This window comes from Tiliqua scincoides, chromosome 10 (assembly GCF_035046505.1).
Source record: "Tiliqua scincoides isolate rTilSci1 chromosome 10, rTilSci1.hap2, whole genome shotgun sequence".
Lineage (NCBI taxonomy): Eukaryota > Metazoa > Chordata > Lepidosauria > Squamata > Scincidae > Tiliqua > Tiliqua scincoides.
This window is the reverse complement of record NC_089830.1, coordinates 14,659,957-14,665,602: the sequence shown is the minus strand read 5'-3', so window position 1 is coordinate 14,665,602 and position 5,646 is coordinate 14,659,957. Positions and strand designations below refer to the sequence as shown.

General features: G+C 50.8%; 1 pseudogene; it reads left to right on the top strand.

The window, feature by feature from the left end:
- The first annotated feature begins 5,312 nt into the window (after nt 1-5,312).
- LOC136661977 (5S ribosomal RNA) lies at nt 5,313-5,429 on the top strand (annotated as a pseudogene).
- Nucleotides 5,430-5,646: the final 217 nt, after the last annotated feature.

The following is a 5,646-nucleotide window of genomic DNA, read 5'->3' as shown; positions in this document are numbered from 1 at the left end:
GGCCTTCTCTCTCACCCATTCAGGTCTTGAAAGCAGGGATGTCAATGAGGAAGGCAAAGTGGTTGGTGCTGCCACCAAGGCCATTTTACAGCGGGTCTTCATCAAGCACAGCAAAAAAGGCATCCAGGGCTTTATGTGCCACTGTGCCAGGCTGTGTTTGCCAACAGGAAAGCACCCTCCAGAATACTACAAGGAAGATCTGGTGAGTACAATATGTGCTTTGAATTCGCAATCAGTCAAATACCTGCAGAATCATGACCATGGCTGATGTGGAAGTATAAACCACATTTAGGCCCTGGAATTCAGCAGTGTCGGAATGAGTGTTCTGGTGTCACTAGGTGCTTTCTGTCTGTCACAGAAGGGAGCATATCACATATTATCATAATACTTCATTAGCTCCTAAAGTCTTGACTGGAATTCAGACTCCTGAGACTCTAAATAAAAAATGCCCATCTAAACACCTGGCAGAGTGTGAAAATTGACATATTAATTAATTAAAAAATACAATTTTCAGATGAGCCCTGAAGCTAAATACTCTCTTAACAAAAGACAGAAGAAAAGAGGGAAGACCCTTTGATTCAGCAGCACAAGGAAGATTTTGACACAAATGATTTCGTGCAAGGAATTGTTGGCCTTGGTCTCCTCTGCTCACCCTTTTCCTTCTTCTCTTTATTTCTTTGCCTCTCTTTTGCACTGTCTCTCTGTCTGCCTCTGCCAAATTCCCTCCTGTTTCCCTTATTCTTTGCAAGATCATCCGCTCCCTAGTCTGATCATGGAAGAGGGTCACCTTGGGCAGTCATTCTCTGAACACCTTGGGTGCCATCTGTGCTGAGGTGGGGTGGGCTACTTCTGCTGAGAGGATCTCTTTGGCTGTGGTGCCCTACCTGTCAAATGCTCTCCCAATGGAAGCTCATCCGGTTTCTACCTTGTCTGATTGGGTACCAGGCAATAACCATTTTTATTTTGCAAGGTGCTTAACTGGGTTAGAATAGATGGTTTTAGTGCTGCCACTTTATCTGCTGTTTTTATCTTTGTGTTGCCTCACTGTTAGGAGGTAATTTGTTTTCTTATTAAATTTACTTTTAAACATTTCTATCCTGCCTTCCTTGCCTCTGAAAAGCAAACCAACAAAGAAAAAAATGAATTAAAAAGCAAAACAATATAGACAGTGTCGGTTGCCATTACTGAGTTAGGTGATCAGTGGCCGTGCACTGAGCAGGGGTTTGAAATAAGAGCCCAATCCTAAACCCTCCGAGCAATGGCACTGGGTGTCACCAATGTACTATAAGGCACATCTACATCACACAGTGAAGAATGTCCATGAGCCCTGGGCCTCAGCGCCAAGTAGAGATGCCAGGGGTGTTGGCAACCTACAGTCTCGAAAGGCTATGGTATCGCGCACTGAATGGTGGTTCTGGAACAGCGTCTAGTGTGGCTGAAAAGGACGATTCGGGAGTGACAATCCCTTCCACACCGGGAGCAAGTGCAGTCTGTCCCTGGTCTGTCTCCCTGGCTGTGGGCCTTCCTTCTTTGCCTCTTTGCCTCAGTCTGTTGGCCAAGTGTCTCTTCAAACTGGGAAAGGCCATGCTGCACAGCCTGCCTCCAAGCGGGCCGCTCAGAGGCCAGGGTTTCCCACCTGTTGAGGTCCACTCCTAAGGCCTTCAGATCCCTCTTGCAGATGTCCTTGTATCGCAGCTGTGGTCTACCTGTAGGGCGCTTTCCCTGCAGGAGTTCTCCATAGAGGAGATCCTTTGGGATCCGGCCATCATCCATTCTCATGACATGACCGAGCCAATGCAGGCATCTCTCAGGACTGTGTTGTTTGGAACTTTGTCCTGCCAGGTGATGCCGAGGGTGCGCCGGAGTCAGCGCATGTGGAAAGCGTTCAGCTGCCTCTCCTGTTGTGAGCCAAGAGTGCACCCAAAGGTAAGTCACGACCCCAGGTGGTGGTGCAGGTTTTTGGGGAGGGGGAAGGCATTCCGGGGCGGGGTGCAGGAGTGACAGGCCCAGGGAGGGGTGGGACTGGTGAAGATTCTTTCCTCCATGTCAGGCTGCAAAGTGGCGGTTCAGCCAGCGCAGACTTGAGTAGCCCCATTGCGGGGCCTGTGCCCTGGCTTGCCCCTGCTCTTCAAGTTCCCTTCCAACTCTAACAGCATATGCTTCTTCCATTCTTCAAATGAATAAAATCATTCCTCATCTTTCCAGGAGCTCCCTGCTGGATCTCAATTGGATCCCTGCAAATGACACACGGAAGCTGACACCTGTGCCCAGCGGCAGTCTTCCGTCCCTTCTCTCCCTCCTGTAGTTCACCAGGTGAGCCGGCAGATTTTTCAAAGCACGCTTGGAGCTTGATTGGCTCTTCTTGTTTCACAGACTGCTAAGCAGCACTGCTGCCACCTTTTTCTCTGGCTGTGCTCCTGGGCTTGTCTTAGGAGCACAAAGATCTCCCATTTCCTTTCTGATGGTCAGAGCAGAGCCCTTGACGAAGGCTGGGAAGGTCCGTGGATGTTCAGAAGCAAGAGTTGGCTAAACCCCTAAAAGAGACAAAGGGCACAATCCTAACCGTGCCTTGGGCCACAAGTTTATTGCGCCGGCCCGGGAGGGTCGCTAACGTGCCAGAAGCCACAAGGAGATGCGCCAACACATGGAGGCTGAATCCAGCCTCTGTGGCGGCTTCCCTGCTGAGTCTTGCGATGGCCTGGGTGGGCCGATGCAAGAGTGAAAGGTAGGCGTGGGGGAGGCAGTGGGCGTCAGGGAGGAGGCAGGACAGAGGCATTCCTGGGTGGGGTGTGGGTGAGCAGTGGACAGCCCCAGGGGTGGGTGGGGGTGGGCGGGCAGAGAGAGATAGTTGGGCTGGGATCCGGCAGTTATGCCAGATCCCAACCCCTGTTCCCAGGGAGAACGGAGCAGTTTGAAGCCACTGCGCTCTCCTTGGATTTGTGCCACCTCCAGAGGTGGTACAAATTCAAGGAGACCCATACTGGCCAGCAGCTGTTACCCAGGGGTAAAGCGAGAGACAAGGGCAAGGATGGGAGAGTGGAGGCAAATGTAGGGGTAGGAGCTAATAAATAGGCCAGGCCTGAGTAGATCTGGGATGGGATGGGCACATTGGTGTGGGTTCCGTCCCCCTTCTTGAGTTTTCAGCCTCTCTGCTCCTCTTTCTTGCAGATCCCCCTGTCGTCATGCTGTCGGTGCGGCCGCAAACGGTCGCCGAGGGTGGCAAAGTGAGCTTTCTCTGCACGGCCACCTCCAACCCGGAGCTGACAGGCGACAGGTAAAAAGGCCAACAGACTCCAACCTCCCAGAGATCACACATCAATAGTGATGTTGCTGCGATGCCCTCTACTGGCAGCTTTGGGGATTACAATGAGCCGGGCTCGTCTGATGCCAGTGCATGCCTTCGCAGGTGGGCCAAAGGAGATGTGCCCATTCCGGAGGCCAACGGGGACAGCGATGAGGCGATAGTCAATCAATCGTTTTTCATGGAGCCCGTGTCGTGCGAGGGCTCGAATGCCGTTGGCAGCACACTGGTGGATGTGCATTGTAAGTGAAGGAGGCAGGTTGGGTCTGTGTATCCTGGGATAGGTGGGAACACTTTGGAAGAGGAGGATGGACAAGGAGATGACGAGGGTGACCTTGGTGCCAGATTGGTGCCAGATACTGAGTGTGGGCAGGTCAGATGTGGGGCTCCCCCCACCAGGATCTTCTCTCCTGTAACCCCACTTGCCGTTCCAGCAGGTAGACCTCAAAGGCCTCCCACCTGCGACCATCATCGTGGTAAAAATTAGGCATTTGTGCCATATTTTTGACACATTCACAGCTGAGTTTGCACCCAATTAGAGCGAGGTGACTAATATATCCATTACCTTTGCATCAATTTGCATATGAGTAAAAATAACCATTTCTGAAGCAAGAAAGCATGCTTAATTTGTTTTTTTATATTATGCACACGGATCAAGACCCTTAATTGACTATAAAGCTCCCCCCAATTAATTTTATAAGTACTTGTATGAAGCAGCACAGGCAGATGTGTATCTACATACAAATTTTTTGAAAACAAGCTATTTAATACATGCATAAACACACGTTCATTCACACTATTGAAGACAACAGTGTATAAAACTGCAGATTTTAAGAAGAATGTTTAATGAACTGCTTGTCAACCAAAAAGCCATTCACAAAGAAGGCAAGCGCTGTCTTTAAAAGAAAAAAAAGAAAATCCACTCCTGGGACCTTCTGCATGGAAAGCAGGTCTCTACTACTGAGCGATGGGCCCCCCTAACCCCTGTTTTCCTCTTTTTTCCTGCAGTTGGAGCCCGCCTTATCTCCCAGCCCAAGCCCCTGACTGTAGGTGTTGGTTCTGATGCCTCTTTCACCTGTACCTGGGCAGGGAGTCCACCTCTCACCCTAGCCTGGACCAAGAAGGAGTTCAGGTTCCCAAGTTGTGTGTAATTTACCAAACACAAATCTGGGAACACCAACCTCTACCCCCTCCTGTTGTCTTGTAGCACAGTGGGCCAGGTGGAAGACCATGGTGGTAGTAAGAGAGATATAGAACCTTTGCTTTATTCTGACTGTCTGCCAAGGTCAACGGGGGGCACCCCTTTCTGCCTTCCTCCCCACCTGAACTGAGCCTGTGAACACACAGGACACAGTTTTGGTTGTGGCACCAGGAGACCCACCCACTTTGAATCCTCAGAAAAATTGTGAAGCCCTTCTGTCCAAACAGGCCTTCAGTTTAGGATGTTCTGTTCCCTGGTTAGATAACTGAGGCTGGGTATCCTTTTTTGGGCTGGAAAAAGAGCACTGATCCCTTCATTTCAGTAAATAAATCTGAATTCACTTGTACCCACAGGTGTTGAGCAATGGAAACGCGCTACACCTTAAGGCTGTGACGCAGGAAGATGCCGGCATGTACGTCTGCAAAGCCATCGTGCCACGCATTGGAGTGGCTGAGAAGGCACTAGCTGTGAATGGTGAGGGGTCTTGGAACCAGGTCATGCACAGCAACCTATTGCAGTGAGCCTGGCGGAAATCTGACCAGACCTGATTGCATCCGTCATTTTTGTCTTTTCCTCAGGGCCACCCATTATCGGCGCGGAACCAAGCCTGCAGACTGCAGTGGGGGCCAAGGCACGGCTGGAGTGTTTGGTGGGGAGCGTCCCACCCCCCGACAGGATTGTAAGTGCTTGACTCGCCTTTGCCCTCCACCCTCATGCCTTAACCAGGCCTGAATGTACCAGATGGTCCTCCTTATCCATGGAGTTGTGATCCATGGAGTTGACTCAAAATGGATTGCAAGCCCACACTGGAGCAGCAACTGTTGCCCTGCACATGCCTGATCTCATCTGATCTCGGAAGCTAAGCAGGGTCAGGCCTGGTTAGTACTTGGACGGGAGACCGCTTGGGAATACCGGGTGCTGTAGGCTTCTACCATAATCTTTCGAGACTGAAGGTTGCCAACCACTGGAGGACCTCAGAGGACCTCCCAGGCATGACTGGAAGTCGTGTCTAGGAGGTCTTCTGAGTTCAGCCGGAGCCTTTGGAGAGGCACTTCCAGGTTTTCACAAAATGTCTTTCTGAAGACTCTGGCTGACCTTCTGAGGTGCAAGGAGGTAGCTTGCAGTGTCCCTGCACCTCATAAAG